The sequence below is a fragment of the Aythya fuligula genome, chromosome 2 (genome assembly GCF_009819795.1).
Source record: "Aythya fuligula isolate bAytFul2 chromosome 2, bAytFul2.pri, whole genome shotgun sequence".
NCBI lineage: Eukaryota > Metazoa > Chordata > Aves > Anseriformes > Anatidae > Aythya > Aythya fuligula.
This window is the reverse complement of record NC_045560.1, coordinates 154,676,753-154,697,737: the sequence shown is the minus strand read 5'-3', so window position 1 is coordinate 154,697,737 and position 20,985 is coordinate 154,676,753.

The window sequence follows — 20,985 nt, the reverse complement described above, 5'->3', positions numbered from 1 at the left end:
ACAAATGTGCATTAAAGCTACCACAGGTTATGATTCTAGATTTTAAGCAGATGTTCTGATTTGATTTGTGTTCCCCCTCTCCCCCTATTTTTAGTCCAAATGACTGCTCTGAGATACCTTTCAGCATTCAAAACACTGCAATGAACTCTTGAAGTATTTTAGCCTGGAGTGGGGATGAATGACTTCAAAACACAGCTCTCCAGTCCTTCTTTTGGGGCAGAAGTACGGGAAGCAAACCGTGCCCCCCAAGCTTTCCACGTTTGCTGTCTTCCGAGCCAGCCTCAGTTCATCCCGGCACCGTTCTGCTGAGTGACACCAGCTGCTGGTCTGCTCCATTTATCCTGGCCCCGTGTGGGTTAGCAGCTGGCAAAGGCTGTTTTTAATAATGTATTTATAAAACTTCACTGGTGTGCAAGCCCAGACACACAGAAATGACGTTTTGAGCTCCCGGTGCTGAGAGTGGAGAATGCCCCGTGGCAGATCTGGTTTCCCATCTCTCGCTGCCACCCCTAAGTGCCAGAAACCAATGTTTCCTGAGAAATACACAGGAGGAAAAACCTTGGGCTCCCATAAATATTTTAAATGGTGCTTGCCCCAATCCCTCCGCAGGCAGCTGCCCGATCAGTATTTCGGTAATGCATTTATTTAGAAGGAAATTCTAACTACTGTAGGGGACTGTGATATTTTAATGCCTTTTTTTTTTTTATATTTTACCCTGCAATCTCTTCCAGGGAGCTCAGACCTGAGCACCTCACTGTCTCGCAGGGACACCATCTGGCAGAGGTGTAAACTACAGCACCTGCTTGTACCCTTTGGATTTTGGGATGCTGTTTGAATAAAATAGCGGACTTTTATTTATTTATTTATTTTTGATCCTTTCTTGAATTTATATTCCACTGCTGGCAGATGCTTCCTACTTTTTATTTGCGGAGTGCAGGATGTGTTAGGTGCATTGTTTTCTTCTTGTCTGTATATGATACAGATTTTTTAAAATCAAGAGGCCTGTATTTTGTCCTTGGAATAAGAATTTACAGCTATGTCTCAATGACTACAGAAGATTTTTCATTTTTTTGCTTCCTAAGCCAGAATGATGTGCAATTTATTTCTGAGAGACATGATAGAAATTGGCCCAACATTTGACTGATCAAGACTGTATTTGAACAGATGCTGACACCACCGTTCTTTTTGTCTATGATTCCCCCAAAACCCTATGGCTTTGAAAAGAAATAGCCTAGAATGCATAATCAGCCCTACAGCAATGATCTACAATATAGTTGGCTTCTGTACCCATCAACAGAAGGAAGCTGATGTGCATGTTAAAAGACAGAGGAAGCAGAAATTCCTTAAGAAAATGAACCAAGAAATGTGTGCACTAAGAAAGAAAAGATGGATTCAGGAGCTGGGAGAAACTTTTCCAAAATGATTCCTTAGGCAATAAGAGATACAGAGTGGAAACTGTTTCCCCTTGCATGTATGAAGCTCAGTCCATAAAATTGCAATGACTTTATGATCTTTATAGTAAAAATTAGCTTTTAAAAAGAGTAAATAAATAATTAAATATTGAAATAATATAAAAAGAGTTAGCTTAGTGTTAGAAAATGTAGCTAAATTTTAATTGCCTTGCTACAATGCCTGCTGATTTCCGTGGCTTCAGACAGGGTAAATTTGAACCAGTGACCTTAAACTGAAGGTGTTCCACCCGAGCTTTTGCAATTCTTATCTAAATAGTCGAAAGACTCGTTCTGAAGCTGCTGAGTTTAATACTATAGATATCAACCGAGAGCAGCAAGCAAATGCATGAAAACAGCCACGTGTTTTTAGTGCTCAGCATTTCTGGGGCTTGGGAACGGAGATCAGCGATGGGTACAGTGGCAATGGGTTGTGTGTGATTTGCAGTGGGCTGTAACTCGGTTCCGCGTTTTGTTTCCCCTAACGATGAATGTGTGGGAGGGCTGGGTCAGGAATGGTTTCCACTCCAGTGCGTTGATTGTGTAGTTGGCAGTGGGCTCAATTAAAGTATAATAATCTGGTAATCTCTCTCCTTTTTTTTCTGTCCAGGCTGCTGCATGCTGAATAGAGCCAGTGAAAGGCTATAGCATTTGAAAAGTAGGTGAACTTCTTGCCTCTTTGTCTGAGTGGTTTGTGTCTGGTCAACAAAATGACAGGCGGAAGCGACAGCTCCCCAGAACGGTGCTCCCATGGCTTGCATCATTGCTTCTGTTTGTTTTTCTATGAGATAACACTTGCTCTTTATTTTCCTTGCTAGACTACAAATTGGATTTCTTGCGAGCTTCTCACCACAGTGAAAAGACAAGCTGATGTGAGGAAGGAGATATGTCTGTTATGGGAAGACACCGCGTACCCCATCTCCTGGTTCTTCTTACACTTGTGTTCGGTGGGGAGAGAACTGAGGCACAAAGAGCAGGTATGCAGCATCCCACTCCTGTTAAATAGCTGCTGGGGCTTTTATGTGGCTGAGATGCTATCATTGGTAGGAGGAAAACAATAAAACAAATTAAAAAAAAAAAAACAAGCAAGACATTTACTGCTGAAAAAACATAAAACAGACCTTAGGGATGGAGGTAACTCAGGGATCAAGGTTATGATTTAACTAGAGTTCCTGGTTCTGCTGTGGGCTTAGACAAGTTGGCTCAGCCACCCACAACAAAGGGAGAAGCGTGATGTTTGCTCATGGATATGCCTCATCCATGGAGACGGCATGGAGACCATTCCTTACGTTGTCTTCAGGGGGTTTCAGGTTAGACCTGGCTAATCTTCCTTCTGGCTGGCTTTCCTGGTGCACTAAACAGAGTCAAGGTACTGTACTCATTCTTCTGGCTCATGGTTCCTACTGTCTAGAATGGACCCTGACCTGGTTTTTGGCCTGTGCCAGTTAGCGCCATCCCCCAAATGCCACTGAAGGGCAACCTGCTGTAGGTGGGCCTGCTTGAGCAGGGAGTTGGACCAGATCACCTCCAGAGGTCACTTCCAACCTCAGCCATTCTGCGATTCTGTAAATGAGGGTGGTGTGATTGAGAAGTTGTTCCTATGGGTTGTCTTCACAAGGACACATTATTTTTTGAGGGGAAATAGGAAGAGATATCTAGAAGTGCTAGAGATCAAGGGGAAAATACAATTGTAGACCTACTCTGCTTATTTGTTATGAAAGCCCAAAGGTTTATTTATTATCTTTTATTTATTTATATATGTTTGAGGTGGAGTCTTTCCGTCTCTTTTTCTAGCGAAGATGCTATTCTGTAACCTTGGCTAATTTATAGTAAAGAAAAGGAGTTTTTAGACTCTCTCTGGCTAAGGAATAGCTGCTTTACAGTGATGTTATGTGATCTATGTAAGGCTTTTTGTATCAAGTTTAACAGGAGTAAGTACTTAGTAACAAAATAATGTGGAATAGCATTTTTTTTTTTTTTGCTTGTGGATCGCTCAAAGAAAGGAAATGGTGGTACCATTTATATGTTCTTTCTGTGATTACTTTAAATAATTTGGGTCTTATGACTTGTTTGTGGACTATTTTTAATGGCAATATAGCAAAATGGTTGACTCAGTGTCTGAGCTGGTGAATACAACTCCTAGAATTATGTTTCCACAGAGCATTCCTGTAATTACAAAACTGAAAGTTCACTTTCTATGAATTATCTCCCATATTCCCTTAACATGAACTGTTTCTGCCAGTAAACAACATTATAATAGCATTCTTGGAAAACAATCAATTTTGTCCAGTAGTGGACATTACTGTGCTAAAAATGCAGATTAATATTTAGTAAAAGCTTTTCTGCAGCATTTAATCTCACTGCCATCAGGTCTGTAAGCAAAGAATCACTAACTTTAAGAAAATGATCCCGAAAGACCATCTTTTTCTTCCCTGCAATACTGCCTGAATAGGCATTGCTTTTTAAACTTCAAAACCACCTTGTTTTAAGGCTCATTGCCCTTGAACACAGATAGGATAGATTCTTTCTGTTGTGTTTGTTTTTAAACTGCAGCCACCTCACCTGCTGAGAGTCATTAAAATGAGCAACAGGAAGGTCTGTACCTTGTGGGCTTTATAGTTAAACCTTTATATTCTTTAGTTAGTCTAATTTATTAAATATATATATATTTTTTTATGCATCATAGATTAACATAGTGGTGTTTTTTTTTTTGTTTTTGTTTTTTTGTTTGTTTTTTGTTTTTTTTTTTCATTTTGAAAGCAGAAATTTCTTGCTTAGCCTTTACTGTTATATCCTTTATATTTTACAAAGTGCAAGCAGAACTACACTTGGCAATCTAACCTATATACACGGATGTAATGTAATTGACATCCAATAATATAATTCCATATATTCCATCATCTTCATGCTATCGTTACCCTTGAGAGAATTGCTATTTTCCTCCTTGCAGCAATGTTCAGAAGGCTGCTCATGCTGCTGGTGTATCTATCCAGACCTTTCTTGCTCTGTGGTTAGAGAAAAGCATTCCCTCACTTACAAAATGCCATCACAGAACATGATCTTGTGTGGACAGGTTGTTCCCAACATGAACCCAAACCCATACATATTAGTTTTTCCCTTAGATACTGGAGGAACGGCAGCACCTGGGGGAGCTCTCTGGAATATTCCTTGCAACAGAAATTAACACAGCAAGAGATGATGTTCATTTTCATCACCTGCAACATTCTGGGACCTTTATAGGCTTGAGAGTTGGGCCTGTGTCATCTTCATAACGTTCAACAAGGCCAAGTGCAAGGTCCTGCATCTGAGTTGGGACAATCCCAAGTACAGATACAGGCTGGGTGGAGAATGGATTGAAAGGAGCCCTGTCGAGAAGGACCTGTGGGTGTTGGTTGATGAGAAGCTCAATAAGAGCTGGCAATGTGCACTTGCAGCCCAGAAAGTCAACTGTATCCTGGGCTGCATCAAAAGCATCATTGCCAGAAGGGCAAGGGAGGTGATTGTCCCTCTCTGTTCTGCTCTTGTGAGACCCCACCTGGAGCTCTGTGTTCAGCTCTGCGGTCCCCAGCACCAGAAGGACATGGACCTGTTAGAAAGAGTCCAGGGGAGGGCCACAAAGATGATTAAGGGCTGGAGCACCTCTCCTGTGAGGACAGGCTGAGGGAATTGGGGTTGTTCAGCCTGGAGAAGAGAAGGCTCTGAGTAGACCTTACAGCGGTTTTTCAGTGCCTAAAGGGGGGCTACAGGAAAGCTGGGGAGGGACTCTTTGTCAGAGGGTATATGAACAGAACAAGGGGAATGGCTTTAAACTAAGAAATAATAGATTTAGACTAAATGTTCAGAATAAATTCTTCATTCAGAGGGTGGTGAGGCACTGGCACAGGCTGCCAAGAGAAGCTGTGGATGTCCCATCCCTGGAGGTGTTCAAGGCCAGGCTTGATGGGGCTTTGGGCAACCTGGTCTGGTGGGAGGTGTCCCTGCCCATGGCAGGGGTGTTGGAAATGGATTAGCTTTGTGGTCCCTTCCAACCCAAACCATTCTCTCATTCTGTGAGGTCTGAAAACAGCAGCTGGGGTCAGCCACTCTCCAGGCACGTCCACAGAGGTGAGGCAGGTTTGAAGTGAAGCTGGGAAATCAGTCAGTGGCTAAGGCAAGGACCAAGGGTGACAACTTTACCTTAAAAGCAGCTTGCAGAGGAAGGAGAGGCAAATGTTTCTTGAATGCTCCTAGAAGAGATTCCTGAGGAGTTCACCCAAGGCCATGGATCCCTGATAGCCAAGCCCCACAGAATAACCATGCTCTCAGGGCCCTGGCAAGGATTTCAAAACTTCCACAGTGAATTTTTCAAGCATTTCCTGTTGTTGTGCTTTGGTTCACGTTAGTGAGCAGCCCTGTATTAATTTCCTATGAAACTGAGCTGTGAAATGCACTTCAGATGCACATGTAATGTATCTTAGTCACTGATGTGCATTTAATTGCTGGAACTTGGCTGGAACTAGTCTGATGTGAAAACACACAAACTGTAGAGCAAGAATGACTGGAATCACATATTTTCACCACTACTCCCAGATTTTCTGACCAAAGGAAGTAGGTTGGTTTATCCAGGTTAGAGCCCAAAGGAGGTCATTGCCATAGATGTAGTGGGAATAGTTGGGGAAATCAGGGTCCTATAATGAAACAGGACAGATCTGCCCTCAGTGGGTGTGGATAGATGTGGGCTAGCTCAGAGCCTGGCAAAGCAGCAGGGTTTAAAAGCAATTGCCAGCAATTCAGAGGACACATATAACATCTCCAGTTCCATGGGGCAAAGAAAAGCCCTATAAAAGGGATGCAGTGGCACAGGCACTTGTACGGACCAGCTCTCTGTCATGCACCATGTTACATGTGGTTTTTTTTTGTTGGTTTTTTTTTTTTTTTTTTCATGTGATTCGTTGTACTTCCTGAGGTGATGTGGGAGAAGAACTACTGGAGAAATGATGGCTGATGGTTGTGACCATAGATACATTGACTTTGTAGAGCAGTTTTCAGTCTTGAAACTGTAATTTGTTAGGGACTATAGCTTATAATAGTAAATTAAATATATCTATGTATACATTTTGTCCAGCTGTGGCATTATGTTGATATGTCTTGGTCACCTCTGGGTCTTTTTATGAATATACTGCTGGTTGGCTTGTCTGTGTTCAGAAAGAGATAGAAAACATCTCCTGGGAGATCTATTTTCTTGGCAAGCAGCTGACAAATATATGACCAGTCTGGTTTCATAAGGCAAGAAAACTGCAATTAAAATACATTTGCCTTTTGGATTACATAGGCCTCAGATTACAAATATCATGGCTGCAGCCAAAAGGGTGTTTGTGGAGATAAGTGAACTTTTCTCACACAAAGGAACTGCCCTTTGTTGTCAAGGAAGCCATCCCAGTATTCAGTGAGTCATCCTTTAGTCAATAGTCAATGGCAGAGAGCCTCAAAATCAAAATAATCTTGTTATAAACTTGCTTCACCAAGATATCATGCTGAGCAGAAGAAGTGCTTCTAGCTAAGCATAAATAAATCATAATGCTAATGCAAGAGGGAACATGAAAGCTTCACTACTCAAGGTCAGGATTGGCAAAGGGAAGGTCAGAGCAGGTCTCTTGAGCTGCCAAGGTCATTTCAGAGCATTGCCTGAGCAGAGGGACTGCAATGAAGTTTTTAAAAGAGAAAAATAGCTTCATATGCATGCAGATGGTGTAGGTGAAAGATTGAGCAAAGGAAGTTAGTAGTGCAGGAAGAGAAAGGCTTTGCATTTCAAAGAGAAGCGTGTGCCGATCTACTGTAGATGTCCTGAAACAGATGAGGTGAATCACAAGGAAGAGAGGCTGAGAATCTGCACTTTCTCTGCAGGATAGGGAGGTTTGCTGCCTCCTCAGAACAGCTTGCTGAGGAGCCATGCCCAGGGAATATTTGTTATATCTGATACTTGTCTTTCACCTTCCCTCAGCGATATATTCTGCCACTCCTGCAGGTTGCAAGAACGTTCACTATGACCTCGTGTTCATTTTGGACGCCTCCTCCAGCGTTGGAAAAGAAGATTTTGAGAAGGTTCGGCAGTGGGTGGCTAATTTGGTGGAAACTTTCGAGATTGGCCCAGATAAAACCCGTGTAGGTGTGGTGCGATACAGCGATCGGCCAACCACCGAGTTCGACCTGGGAAAATACAAAACCCGTGAGGAAATCAAAGAGGCCGCCAAAAAAATTAAGTACTATGGGGGCAACACAAACACTGGAGATGCTCTCAGGTACATCAACATGTACAGCTTTTCCAAAGAAGCAGGTGGGAGACTTAGTGATCGAACTGTTAAAAAAGTGGCTATCCTTCTGACTGATGGAAGGAGCCAGGATTACGTCTTGGATCCAGCCACTGCAGCCCGTCAGGCTGGAATTAGGATCTTTGCAGTGGGTGTTGGCGAAGCCTTAAAAGAGGAACTCGATGAGATTGCTTCAGAACCCAAGTCTGCTCACGTGTTTCATGTCTCCGATTACAATGCCATCGATAAAATTCGAGGGAAGCTGAGAAGGCGTCTCTGTGAAAGTAAGTAGAGCTCCCAGTTCTTCTACACAAAGAGAATTATAATAGGTGCAATTAACATTGGTCTGTGATTATTTCCTTCCATGATTACCTGGTTCTAAGTCTATGCTGATAGTTCTTTATTTTATTGTTTTCTGCTCTGTTCCCCTCTGTAAGAAGTTGTTTTACTACCCAGCGTGCAATGAAGCACTCACTTTCTGGGTTTTTCTGCCCAAGTCACCATTAAATACAAGACAGCTTCTAGTGGTCACCTGGAGAGCATAATATGACTTCACTTTTTGTTCTCATATAGTTTAGTTACTCTATTAGATTTTGTATTACTGAATAGATTTTAATCTATATCCAGTGTATTCTGGCATAGATGTGAAGGTTGACAGCTTATTCATACCCAGAATTTGATCTATTTTGTATATGAAATGTGCTTTTTTTTGCCTTTTTTTTTCCTTATTTTCTGGCATTATAATATGAAAAGAGTGCTCTGGATGCTTCTGAGATTAATCCTTTAGGAAACAAAAAGATACTTTTAATTTTTGGCCTTTCAGCATCCCAACTCTACTGACAACTGGTGTTCACAAGTGGTCTGACTACTAACCACATAAACCCTGCTGATGTTTTGAATGGTGTTTAATAAAGAACAGTGTCTGAAAATCACACAGTACAAATGAACTTTGAATTTCTAGCCCCTCGGAAAAGAACCGTAATAGCATTATATCTGCTATTAGTACTTCTTACCTAGGTCTGTGTTGCCTTCTCAATAAATCATTTGCCCATCTGACAGAGTATAATTCTATTTGCCCGTGGCTTTCTGAGCCCATACTAGGTCCCCACATAAGAGCATACCACTCATTATTAAATCCCAAAGGATTAATAGGATCATCCTTACTCCAGAGTGTGATCATTGTCACTTTCCAGGGTGTTTGCTTCCACCTTCACTGGTGGGTTTGTTGGAGAGAAATAAAACCACTGAAAGGGCAGGTGAAAGGGAAGAGTTTAGTTGTGTTAGATACAGAGAAATTTAAGGGGAAGGTGGACTGCTAAATGAATTGTTTCAAATGTGAGAACAAAAGGAATCAGACTGCCATCGATGAACATTATTAGTAAGAACATTATTAGTAAGAAAGCTAGCAGAGAGGAAGGAATTAGCTGAACAAACAATGAGTGGATAATGTGTACATTTGGAGGGACATTAAGGCAGAATAACAAAGTGTAAGGAAGTGAACAGTGACAAGGGGAATTGAGTATTTAAGTACATGGGACACAGTGAATGCAGGTAGATTTGAAAGAAATGGATCTAGGATAGGGGAGTTATTCCAAGGCAGCAAACACAGGTGCATAAAAATGTATTAATCTTTGCGATGGCATGATTTCCACAGGAACAGAATTTTATAGGGGATAGGTGTACAACAGGTGTTCCCAGGTGGTGTTTTTCTGATTCAAGGATGCTGTTGAGATGCTCTAATGTCCCTAGACATAAGGACATTAGGCTAAGGATATGGTTTAGTGGGGACTGTTAGTGTTAGGTCAGAGGTTGGACTCGATGATCTTGAGGTCTCTTCCGACCTAGAAATTCTGTGATTCTGTGATAGAACCTTCATTCCAGTCTTAACAGGGGAGACTTTCTACTCAATGTCTGGCCTCAGTCCCTCTCACCACACTGGGAGCCTGATCTGGTTCTGTTTTCATTGGATATCAAAAAGTATTTATTCTCTTCCTCTGTACAGCAGTCCTTTCTCTTTGGATGGCTATTACAGAATCACAGAGTGGCTGACGTAGGAAGGGACTTCTGGAGGTCATCTGGCCCAACCACGCTGCTCAAGCAAGGATACCTAGACCAGGTTGCCCAGCCTTGCTAGAGCAGGTTACATATCTTTCCCAAGTCTTTTCTTTCTAGAATGAATACAAGGAAACTGCTCTGAGGCAGAATAAACTTGTTTAATTTATCGTTTTGCATGTTTTGCACTTAGTAGAAGGTGTCCCTGCCCATGGCAGGGGGGTTGAAATGAGATAATTCTTAAGGTCCCTTCCAACCCAAATCATTCTATGATTTTATGTGAAATGAAGAAATTACGGGTGGTGCTGGAGCTGGCCGTTGAAGTAGGGTACGAGACAGCAAGAGCACCATCAGCAGAAGTGTTAACGTAGAGATCAGGTAACTTTCTAATCTGAATATGTGAAATAGAAATGTTTTGGAGGATGGCAGAGCTGGTGGAGAAAGAGACCCAGTCTATTCTGGTGCATGTGCCACTTTTAGTTGTGTTAATATGGTGGGAACAGGAGAGGGGTTCACCATAAGGGCTATAGGTATACATATTTAGAAGGTAAAACTTACAGTAGATGTTGTAGTTAACTTTCTGTAATTTTAATGTGACAACACTGCATAAAACAGGAATGTACAAACTACTGGGTGGGTGGAAGACGTGACAAGGGCACATGCCAAGTTGTTTGGTTCGTGCACATTCTGAGATAAAAGCATGTATCATCAGAACCAAGCCAGGGTTTTAATAGACATAATCTTCTGTGAGTTCCTGGGAGACACATGAATCAATGAGTGGAACTGGTAGGGAGAAAGTTTTTTGTTGTATTGACTAGTGATGAGTCTTCCAGTCCCTGTGCTACTGTACTATGGAACGTGAAGAGTTGTGCAGTGTTGCAAATACAGGATTTCATGCCAGCAGCTGCTCATAATCTCTTGTCTCCAGTCTCACTGGATGTCTGTCCTAGACTCTGTCATTCCGTCTTGTTATATATGACTGAAATTATTTCTAAGAATATGTCATTATGAGCATTAGTAACATTCTCGGTCTCACTTGATCTTGTGGAAGTAAGCATAGCAGAATCAAAAAATAACATGTCTGCTCAGTGAGACATGGTGGCAGTGGGAGATATTTTTGCCAAAAGTCTCTGTTACATTCTGGACTATAGTTAGCAGGCAAAAATGGGTGATGGTTTTACAAGACAGCAGGAGAGATGTATTCTGCTAAAAATTCCAGAGATGCTACTTGGTTTCTAAATAGGATTTCTGCTTATATGTTGTAGGGATAACAACAGACCTATGGAATATTTAAAAATATACTGGCACCTGCTTCTGGGAGGTAAATAGTAGGCTTATGCTTGTCAAAGAGAGCCAATTGGCTCACACACAGGTTTATTCGAAGCTGAACTTGATAACTTAGTATATGTATAAAGCTGTCAGACTGGCTCAAATCTGTTAGCTTTGGAGGTTAACAGTATCATCTGGTAAGCCTCAATGGGGGAGACGTTGCAATGGTTCCCTAAAACACCCGTATTTCTTAAATAACACTGATTCCAGTGCTCTGCACATTGTAATATTTGAGTTTATTGTGTTATCATTAAGCCAGACAAGGTACAGTTTTCAAAACTGACCAAAGACTTTCCAAAACTTTCTCACTACTCACTGGCTCCATAAAGAAGAAGTCTATGACTTGGACTACATCAACATGTATGATTTTGAAAAGAAATTTGGCATTAGACCTATAATCACTGCTAAGAGCTATTTTTTCTACATCTAATAATAGGAGAAGCACACACAGATGTTTTCTAAGGAAGTACTGTGCTCAGCATTGGTCTCTGTCCAGTAGTGAGCAGTATGTATAATGTAGCCCTTCCTACAGTCAGTTTTTTGTTGCCTGTGAGAGTGATTTGTATGCCACAATGAGTTTTTCTGCAAATGTGTAGACTAAAGAACCATGTCATCATACAAATCTCAAGTTCTTTACAAGTACAAGGAACTAGAGTTGAAATGTTTTGATATCTGGTAGGTACCAATGCTTTATTATTGATTTCAAAGCAAGTAACAAGTCCTGTGATGAAGTCTCAAAAGCAATCACATGTTCAGATGATACATAAAATGTATTTTTCTATTTTGTATGTGTCTTTCTTGACTTTGGGTTGTGTGCACAGTGCATAAAATAAGTCCTGTGCTGCTACTGCTCTATTTCTAATGCAAAAGGGGCTCTGACTTTCAAGACTCCAGCTTGAGTACCATTCAAAATAATATTCTAAAAGCTTCAAAGCTGTCTTTTCTTTGAAGTCAGCTTTCCTCAGGTTCATGGCATGTTCGCAGAAGACCTTGTCATCAGAAAAGAGGGCTGTTTCTTCTTGGCCTTCAATATTAAAACTATCACATATACTGAGAACAAAGGGTAGGCATCTGAATTGCCATATTTTGTGGCAATTCAGTGACTGACAATTCCTGAAAGACTTAATCACCGTGGTCAAATTTCAACTGAGCATTTAAATATCTGAACACATCAGTACTTAGCAATATTTACCTAACTGTTGACATGAACATTTTATACTCCTTGTTGAGCTCTGAGATTTCACTGTAAAAACATTTATTTCTAGATAGCTTTGCGGTAGACATCATGAAGTAGGGAAGGAGGTAGAACTCAACAAGCTGACAGGAGTGAAAAGCCTGAAATATTTTAATGAACTTAGTTGTGGTAGTTTTCTTTTGAACTTTGTGAGCAGAATTTGTAGACTTGGGAATCTGTAGACTGGTTTAACCTTCAGAGTTGGAGTATGACTCTGTTTGTGTTCTCCAAAAGTTCAGCTTCGCCGTAGTTTTGTCTTACCTGCTGGTATTGCAAGGTCATCTAGAAGCTGCTTTTCATTATTGTGATCACTTGTAGAGACCTTCCACAAATGTGAACATAACTTCTTGTCATCTGGGAAGAACTTGGGGCATGCCAGAAGTGGACCTATAAATTTACTTGGAAAAAATTGTGGCACATACCTCCACGTTGAGTGCAGAGAAGGTTGAGGTGTTCTGGTGTAACAGACTGGCTGAAGTCTGATTAGCACAATATGTCCCATGAAGATTTTCTAACTCTTGTGCTTCTGCCTCATGTATGCATCATGCCTGCCACAAACAGCATTTTTACTGTGACGTTCCACATTCAGCTCTTTAACAGTATATCCAGGATATGTGCAGCTACTAATTTTGATTAGTAATGATGATTACTATTCTTTTTGTTTTATTAGTAATCAATGATTTTGATTCTCACTTGCAAATCTAGGCACTTCCAGATGTTTTGGAAAGTCTGATAAAAGCTGAGCAAACATCTGCTGCTATTTTAAAAAACCTGCAGTGACCCAGCTGGTATCACCTCTGATGTCTCTTGTTGCTTCTTGATGCTCTTGTCACCCCCAGCTGCAGTGGTGGCTTTCTCAAACTCTGTAGCATCTCCAGTTTGTAGTAGTCTTTTCATGTCACAGATGACAGGATCACACATCCTTTCACTCCTACACTTGCTGGATAACAGCAGTTTCCTGATAAGGCATAAAAAATCTGTGATATAATTTCCAATTCATTTATCTTTTGCTTGAAAGAGGAGAAGAACTTTCACTTTTCATGAATGGTGGGCTGAGAGGGCATAAAATATTTGATGGGCTCAATGGGAATGACATGCAACTTCCTTCTGCTATTTGGTGGGTTGAAGGACAGCCTGATATCTTGGTTTATGGCTCCAGCAAACACAGCAAGGATATTCTTTTTTTCTCTTGCAGCATTTTTGTTTGTTTGTTTTCAAAACAAACACTTGCCTTAAATTCTTGAATCCAATTTCCTACTTGTTGTGGTCATCACCAGCTTAAACCAAAACCATTCCAGAGCTGGTGAAACGCCTGAGCTCAAGGTTGAGCTGTGACTTCTGGTTGCTCCAGTTCCTCTGCAGATCCTGTAGAAGTAACTGTTTTCCCAGAGCATAAATACAGTCCTGTATGGCTTGTGTACAATCTCTATATCACTTAAATAACTTCCTATTTCACTTGGGATTCTGAAATGAATAGGTTTATTCTGAGTTAGCAACAGTGCTGTTTTACAGCCAGTTAAGCCCAGCCCTGCTGCTAAAAAAGAAAGGCTTACTCTTCCCAGCTTCCTTCTCCCATCTGTCAGCACAGGCTTTTACATGGCCCCACCATGAACTACAGCAGGGAGACAATGAGAGTTGTTGCCTTCTTTCCTGGATTAATTTGCACTCTGATTTAGTTCACCGTGAAGCCACATGGCCATTTGCTGTTCCAGAGGAGAAACTGGCATGAGTGAGAACAAGAAATTAGAGATGGAAGGAAGAGCTGGACTGTGACTTTTGGTACAGAACTGGTTCATGCCAGCTTTATAAACCACATATCATTTGTTAAGGGCTTCATAATATGTTCTCACTATAAACATGAGCCTTTTTTCTGCCATCCTACGGTTAAAGTGTGCACAAAATGGATTGCTAGGCAGGTTCTTCCCATTCAAACTCATCTTCTAGGCTTCAGCACAGCTTACTTGCCTTGAATAATCTGCCTGTTTAACAAAAATATCCCATTGCAGACTGATCTCTTCATGATTTCATTACGTTTCCCTTAAATAGGCTGTTCAGTATGAGTAATTATTGCTGCCTTGCCACTAACTTAGCTTCTGGTTGTTTGGGGTGGTAGCTGTAACCACAGAGCTCTCCCTCCTTGGACATGCACTGTGCCTGGCTGGGAGCATCTTCCTGGTGGTGGGATGAGTGACCCAACTATTGCTCTCACTGCTACTACTTTGGAAAGGGATTTATCAGTTTGGTTTTCTTCCTGGATGCTCTGGAGAACGCAATATGCTAGTCATTGTCTTCAGGTAAGGAGGAAATTCAGCCCTGCAACAGCTGTGGTCTTGCTTCTGTTTTTGGTCATGGAGCAAAGGTGTGGATTGAGCACTCATCTAAATAACATATTTTTAGAAGTAACTCTGTGGCAGAAAAAGGAGTTACTTCTACTCAGATATAGCTGAAAAAAAGGAACCTGTTCCAAACCTATAGCTTCTTACAGACCACTGGGGACCTTACAAGGGGCTCTGAAGGTAGAGATATAATAAAATGGCATCAATTAACTCTTCTGCACTTGCCTTTCTTATCTCCAGTTTCTTTCTTTCCAGTTTCTTTCATAAAAGTAGTAGCATCATAAAACATGGGCAAACTTTTACATAAAACAATGAATCTCTGGACTGCCAACAATGTATTCTCCAAAATCACAGAATCTAGCTGAATGATAACATCTCTTCTAGCTTGAAATAGTTTTTCTTGCTTTTCAGTTAAGAAATCTCTCTGAATAATGTATAATGTGCAGCAAAACTAATTGTAAAGGCAGAGAGAAGATTAGACCCATGACAAATAAAAGTGAGCCCCAGACATTAGAAAGAAACATTGAGACACTCAGGGAAAGTATGGGTCTCAGTGACAGGAGAAATTACGTCTTATGAAAAAATAATGTGCCATTTAGAGAACAAAAAGAGGAAAAATACGGTGACTGTGGGAGCCTTTCCTAAACAGGGTAGGAATGAAAGAGAAATACTGAAATAGGAACAGACAAAAGACTGGGACATATTGTTGTGTGCTGAAAGTTATTAGTAGCTTGTGTTTCAACACCGCCTGCAGCCCTCATTGATTTTGCAGGAAATCAGGGTGCTCAGCACTTTCCAAAATGAGGCTGTGGAGCCCAATACTTATCCACCTGCAATCAAAGGAGGCTTTCTGTCTGCTCCAGTGGACTCCAAAAGACAGGGTGAAAGAGAGGGCTCATCCTTGGGGTAGTACTTGGGTGTTTCTAATGGACCTGGGAGGAACCCTCAGCGGAAATAATAACCTCTGGGCAGGTGCTCAGCAGGAAACTAGGGCAAGGCACACAAAAACCTCTAAGGTTTCAGGTTTAGTTAAAGACTTTTCTGTCCAAGCTGAACAGAGAGATGAGGAGAAAACCACTGCCAGGTGTCCTTTGAAAAGCTAAAGGGCCTATAAAGCTCAGCAGCTGTTGTGTTGTCAGGGCTTTTTTCCTCTTTACTTAACAGCCCTCTAAGCTGACCTTTCACTGGAAGAAGGCCACTTATTTAATCTTCTAGGCCTGCTTTTTTGTGCTTTATGTGCCACAGAAGTCTAATGGTATCTTTCAGCACGTGGAGCTAGGCAATCACCCACCATGGTTAGGTGCAACACTAAGTTAAAGATTTCCTCTGCTCTCCTTTGACTTGGGGACAAAGTTCTATTTAGGATAGGGAAAACCAGATCTGGAAACATGCTATGGACACTTAGCCCTAATTCTGCTAACAGAGCTGTTACAATCTATTTCAAGTGACAGAGAAGTGTGAGTGCTCATCAGAGCATGCCATACAATGCCTCAAAGATACCAGTCAAAGCACGCTTTTTTTATTAGGCTTTTTTTATTAGACTTTTTAGGCTTTCTCCCGAAACTTGGGGTATTTCCTGAGCCCCACAACCTCTTATGAAATAAATGTTTCTGTAATCCTCATATAGTAATGATGAGCTTGGTCTCTAAGGTTTTGTATTGTTTTTTCTTCTCCTGGCTCCATATTATTGAAGGCTGAAAATCCTGTGGTGGATAGCTGCAATGACATCTGCTACAGGTGATGAGGCTGCCTGAGTCACTTAGGCTAAAGTTTAGCACAAAAACTCTGTCCTGGTTATATACAAACTTTCTCATCAAAGAGTTTCACTGGGAAACTTGCGCCATTTTGCAGTGTTGAATCAAAATCTTCGTATCACCTGAAAGCTGAACTGCTTTTGGAAACCATTTCACTTGCAGAGTTGAACCATGAAAGCAAAACCTTGCTGAGACCTAATTAACCTGTCACATTAACAACGCCTGAAACAACCTGGGCAGGACCACCTATTTATAGGATCTGGGATGAAACCACTGTTTCCAGTTGTCTGGCTGAATTGTGTTTAGGACACTGTGATGTTTATCCCTGTGCCCAGGACTGAAGCAAATCTTGTCATCTAAATTTCTAAGGGCTTATTTTGAAGGTTTTTAGGTAGATCTCTGATACACGGAAAACTTGTCTGACTCTCTGCAATAGAGATCTTCACCCAGATGTTGTTACTGGAATTCAAACTCAAATAACCATTTCCTTTTTCATCCAGCACTAGCATAAAGTGAAGTGATGAATACTTTATTTTTTGGAAAGCTTATAAAGTTTATCAGTTCTTTCTGCTACTGAATTTCATTTCTTATTTTGCTCTCAAATGAGCTGAACCAACAGAAAAAATTGAATTGCAGTGTACTGGTTTGTTGAGAATATTTCTTCCCCAATGGTAGAGCCGCAGTGTGGTTTAGCTGGTGGACTATTTTTGTTAGCAAATTGTAGGGTTAGAGTTGGTTAGAGTTTCAATCCCATCGAGGTCCCTACAAGCTACACCCAAAGACCAAATTCCTTTTTTTTTTTTTTTTTTAATTGGTAATTGGTTTATAATATGAAACAAAAGCAGGGAGAGCATTTTGAACATCTAGGGTTTTTTGTTAGAGTAGTAATTAGTGTCTTTAAAATGCAAATAAGAGATTGTAACAAGCCTGGTGATATTGATGTAGTTACAAATGACAGAGAATGGTATCATTTTCTGGATGTCAGAAAATGCCTTTTGGTGTGCTCTCTGTTTTGGGAACTGTGAGTACTAACGCTGATCAAAAATAAGGAAGGTATATTTCAGGAAAATTAGCTGGATCAATCGGATACAGTGATTTTTGTCCCTCACTGTTCATAAACTGTTAAATATCAGTCTTGTGTGATGTCAAATTTCAAAACTCAGTTCATTTCATCACATCTTAATAGGAAAAATAAAGTGTCAGTTCAGCTATAACTTGATCTGTATTCTAGGAAATTAAACAATACATACGAACACACATATATTTATATATATGTGTAAGCTCTAGAAAACAAAGCTGTGTCCTTTCAGCCTGAAGCATCAGTCCTTCCTTTTTTTTTTTTTTTTTTTTTTTTTTTTTACAGTGAGGCAGATAAAAAGCCCTAACATGTTAAAACCCTAGTGAAGATGAAATACAGGACATTTTTACTGCAGTGTAACTACACACGATCAACCCAATCCACCACCTCTGGGCAAGCCTTCGTTTAGCTACACTGCAGTCAGAATCACTGTGCTTTTTTCCCCCCAGGGTTTTATAGCAAGATGGATAACATATATTAGTTATCTGCTATAAAAACCTCTCACTTTTGGCAGTGAAGACATAACATCTCTGTGAGAGGCTGCAATACTAATATAACACAAGTAGGATGGCGCAGCAGAATTTTAGTCTCTAGTGCTAACGCTTTTTGGCAAATCACTCTAATTCCTTGAAGGGTGTTTCTGAGTTTAAAACAGATGTTGGATCAGAACCGAGATCCATAAATTGAATTAAATGATATTGTATCTTTACCTTCAGGTGTCTTCAGTGGGATTCATATTTCCTGACTTCAGTGGCCTGAAAGCTATTTGTCTAGACCCTTTTGATAGTCAGTGAGAAGGAGTAGACACCTCCAGAGGGTGATTCATCCTTTTCTAAGAAGACTGTCCAAGACAGGTGGCATGATTCAACTTTGGAGTGCCTATCTCTTTTCATTAACTTCTGAGAGAGCTTAGATAACTCGCTTGTATCCCTCGCGTTGACAGCCAAAAGCAAATGAGTTGAATCTTTCCCACAGTACTCTGGGAATACAATAATGTTTGGTTCCTTATTCTAGTAAATCTGGCTGTTGGGACCTGCGTTACAGGTGCATATATAAGCTAGCGTGGTTGTGTCGTCCACATCACATTTCTTGTCTACTTATCTGAGGCTGTGGTATTTGTGCAGTTGCAAGAGACAACGCCAGGTTAGAAAAATATTTTCTAGTACTGCTAAATGTTTTGGGTCAAATGTTATATTAGTAAATTGCACTTTGTCCCTCAGTCATGTGCAGAAAGGACTACACTTGCAAAAAGAATTGTTTCCTCTCCTTTATCTTGGGATCCTTCCCAAGGATTGTGGTAAATTGGCTCTTGAAGTAAAGTGCACAGTGATAGTACCTTGTGCAGTCTCTTGGCTCATTATAGCAAGGAAATAATGCTTTAAAAACCAGCTAATGGCTGAAATACAATTAGGAGTAATAGAGAAGGAGACAGCTATTTTAATTAATGTTGTTGAAAGACACCTTCACTAAGGATAGCCTTTTTTTCCCGTTAATTGAAGCACGTAGGTTGCATCCTGAGACAGGCCCACAAATCCACTCTTGTTTAATGATCTTTCAGGTTATCACTGTAAAAAAGACAGACACAAAACCAAACTGTTCTCTGTACTGGAGTCAAAATGGGAAGGGTCCTAGCTCAGACCTGTTCACATGCTACCAAGTTCATGGTATGGGCCCATACCAGTCATCTTCCCATCTATGTAAACTAAGAATCATAGAGATCATGTGTAGGACCTGGTGAAAAAGCCCAGCTGAAGAACTGCTGGTGCTTCTTGTGGGTTTGGGACTATGAACTGGAAAGCTGGCAAGTGACTTTGGATCATCAGAGTGTCCACATATGGTAATTAAAAAGTCTTGAATAAAGTTCACATCAATGATCATCTGATCTCATCAATGTATGTAAATACCTGAAGGAAGGATGCAATGAAAGTGGAGCCAGGCTCTTTCCAGTAGTGCCCAGTGCCAGGACAAGAGAAAATGGGCACAAAATGGAGCTCAGTAGGTTCCCATCAAGCAGGCTTCTGTGCTGTGTGGGTGGCTGAGCACTGGCACAGGTTGACCAGAGAGGTTGTGGAGTCTTCTCCTTGGAGATCTTCAAGTCCCTTCCCTTCGATGGCTAGATTAAGAACCTTGGATATCTTCTTTCTTCTTTTTTCTTTTTTTTATTTTTCATTCCCTATGTATGCACTGCCCTACCCCAGGGGTCCTATCAGAATATACACATTGGCATAATCCCCCTGCCCTCATGCAGTTTAGGGAGAGCCTGCAGTCACAACTCACCTTCCAGAGACACGACCCCCTTCTAGACTCGTGGCCCTATTAATTCTGAGCTTGCTGCTTTAATGAAAAGGTTAACAGAGCATAGAGCCAGAAGGAAGCCATCATTATCTCAGCTTTATCACACAGGCCGTGAGACTCCCTGAACTGTGAGTATACAACGTCTTGGGCAAAAAAAGGCAAAACGTCCTAGAAAATTTACTCTGCTAGTTACAAATCAATATATTTAGGATGGTATCTGCTAACTATTCCTCCAAGCTATCAGAGAGATCTGGACTGGAATAGTGAGTCATGCATGTTGATTTTTAACAGAGCTGTTTGAGGAGACGAGTGTAAAATTTGCAGAGCTACAAATCTTTTGAAAATTCAACATCATTTCCATTGGCTATCTCTATTCCTGTTAGCAAGCACAGCAGCTGATGCTTGGCTTTTTTATCTGATAAACTGTTCTTTGACTTCACAGTGGCCTTGATGATAACCTGAAGAATTAATTTCCTTGGACTAATATTATATTTATGATGTATTTTTTACCAAGGTAAAATTTATATGGTCACAGTTTTATATGCCGTGAGACACTGCATGTTCACACAATGTAGGATGGCACACAGGATCCTCTTTATGGCTGGTTCAGAATCAAGGATTTTTATCATCTATATTTAACAGTTTATCCCAGTGGGTGGGATTTTTTTTTTCATTGTAAACCTTTTTGCATATTATAATTTAGCTAAAAATGCTGTCCAAGATACTTGCTGACATGATGAGAATAAGGCACAGGACCTCTAAGCAAATGCAATTAGTGCATGGATTACTACACTCTGCAACCACACTCAGCCCTACAAACTATTTTTGGGATGATTACATACCTCAAGTAATTTGGCCTTGGAGGTGGCTATATTTATTTGTCTAAGTGCAGGAGACCTGTAATAAAATAAAAAAAAAAGTCTCAGTTTTTTTCTTTGATTTTCATGGGTTCATGCCTTGGCCATAAATGTTACAACCCGTTGAAATTTCCAAACCCATCTCTTCGTTTCACAGGGACAGGAAAGTTATTCCTTGTTCAGATCCTACTGGAGATTGTTTCCTTTTTATTTATTTATTTATTTATTTTTAAAGTGCTCTTAATTCTTAATTTAGATTACTGCTAATGCAGTAAGATTTATTTTGTGGCTGTCATCTAAAGCTCGGAGTAGTTA